General features: G+C 40.2%; 1 protein-coding gene across 2 annotated transcripts in view; it reads left to right on the forward strand.

Moving 5' to 3' along the window:
* Positions 1 to 375: 375 nt before the first annotated feature.
* Positions 376 to 2,136, forward strand: part of LOC108569620 (synapsin) — a 41,856-nt gene continuing 40,095 nt past the window's right edge. Inside the window, exons 1-2 of one of the 2 annotated variants that reach the window (XM_017931243.1) lie at positions 376 to 586; positions 1,557 to 1,801. The gene's annotated coding sequence lies outside the window, so the exon portion shown is untranslated. The remainder of the gene's footprint in view (positions 587 to 1,556; positions 1,802 to 2,136) is intronic. The other variant, XM_017931250.1, reaches the window with a different exon arrangement.

Genomic DNA, 2,136 nt, shown 5'->3' on the forward strand with positions numbered 1-2,136 from the left:
ATTATATTTGTGTTAATTAAAACTTAGCCTTGTCTTAATTCGTTCTAATTGCAACATAAGAAATTCTCAACTTTCCAAAGATAGAAGTACACAAAAAATCTAAACTTAGCTTTAAAACTGTTTTAATTCTGTTCTAATTGCAAGGTATTATTATTTTGTCTTAATTTTATTTGTGTTAATTAAAACTTAGCCCCGAAACTACCTTAATTCGTTCTAATAGCATCATAAGAAAATATTATTTTTTGTCCAAATTGTATTTGTGGTGAAGACACTTGTGGGCAGCGACGAAAGGATCTTCGGTTTCTCTTTTTTTTTCAATGGGGGCGGCCCGTTACGTTTCGGTATAAACGCGCCGCCACCAGAGGCTCTGCTGCCTCCGTATCGACCGCCGCCACAACCCTCCAAGTAGCAGCCCCCAACGCAGCAGAGCGCTCGAATCGCCGCCGCCCGTACATCGTTCCCCATTACTCGCACAACCCGACACGAAAAAGTCTCAACAATAAAAAAAAAGTATAAATAAAATTGCAATAAACAACCTCCTAGTATCGTAGATACAGGTAGCAGCAGTTCATTCGACCAAAGAAACGTAAGTTCTTTTAAGTTTTTTTTGTAATATATAGATGAAAGTATTTAGTTAGAATTAGTTTAAAAAAAAATATATATATTTGTAAAGCGCTTTGTTGAAAACTGTATAATCTGAGGAATCAACTGGTTTTAACGTTGATTCTTCGTTTCTCGTTCCGTTTCTACCCATGGGATCGCGAGGGTGAGTGATTCGTAGTAACGGGGAAATCGATAGACGCGCGAGGAGAGAGCGCGTGAATTCCCGAAAACCTCCACTGACCCCCATCTTAAAACTGCAACACAAAAGAAGAAAATAAGAACTAAAAAAAAACTTAATGCATTCTTTTCTTGTATTATTATTATTATTTTGAAATCAATAGCTATGAACAATTGATTCGCCTCCTCCCAAAGGCCGAGACCGATGATGGCAAAGCAATCATAATGGATTTCTTCATGTATGCGTGCGTGTATATATGTGTGTGGGACTGAACGTTTTCAGAATGCCGACCAGATCGTAATTAATTACAAGATAACATTTAATATCTGAGGCCGAGCATTCCACACCGTTGGCCAACATTATCACTAAATTACTTTACGCACCGGATCGTTGTGTATATCCGCCGCGGAGGTCGTAAACTTGATCGGATCGAAGATCCGACTTATTTATCCCTGGGTCCAGAGACCCGGCGCGAATTTCAATCTCCGATCGCGATTTATCAGCGAACACCTTTCCCTTCCATTTTACAATTTTTTTTTGCTGTGTTCTTGTTGTGGTTGTTGTTAATATTCTTGAACATTCCTAAGCGTATGTAATTCTGAAAGGGTTGAACGGACACCATCCGAGGAGAAAATCGAATCACTTACCCGAAACCTGAAATTAATTAGGGGGGGAGACACCCAAGATCGTCGTTGCGTTAAATGTTAAATTGATGTTGTTTTTTTTTCTTGCTGTTTTGTGTTCTTTTTGCCTATGACTTTCTATGGTTTTCTAGTTCGTGTTGTTGGTTGGCCGGTCTTCGTGCAGGCCGTCAAGATTTCCGAGTGTGGTAAATACTGCGGCCCGGCGACCGCAAACGGCCCAACCATTTCGTTCAGCAGTTTCCGACAGTCTTTCACCTCCAATGTCAATTACCTAAAACGACGGTTCAGCTCCGGGGATTTATCCTCGGAGTGCGACGAGAATGAGTCCCAGGTTGACCCCTACACCAAGGCGCCTCCTGTCACCTCGCAGCCTCAGGTAAGTTTATTGCAGACTGGCTTCAATCCGTTGCCATTTATTACTAATTCATCGGCTGCTGCTGCCGTCGCCCCAGGATAACGCATATCGCTCCATTTTACCCATCCAAATCTCAACAACCGACTATGCAAAACCCCATCCTCCATCCTCAATCTCGCATCTCTAAAATCAATTTCATTTACAAAAACTTATAACTATCTCAAAACAACGTGAAAAAGATAAGCAAAAGTCAACAAAATTATAATAAACAACTTTAATGGACTATTGATAATTAATCCAATTTTTAGTTCATGCGTAATGTTATGCCATAATAGCTTCCATTTTACCCATCCAAA

The sequence above is a fragment of the Nicrophorus vespilloides genome, unplaced genomic scaffold (assembly GCF_001412225.1).
Source record: "Nicrophorus vespilloides isolate i.1.1-1 unplaced genomic scaffold, Nicve_v1.0, whole genome shotgun sequence".
Taxonomy (NCBI): domain Eukaryota; kingdom Metazoa; phylum Arthropoda; class Insecta; order Coleoptera; family Silphidae; genus Nicrophorus; species Nicrophorus vespilloides.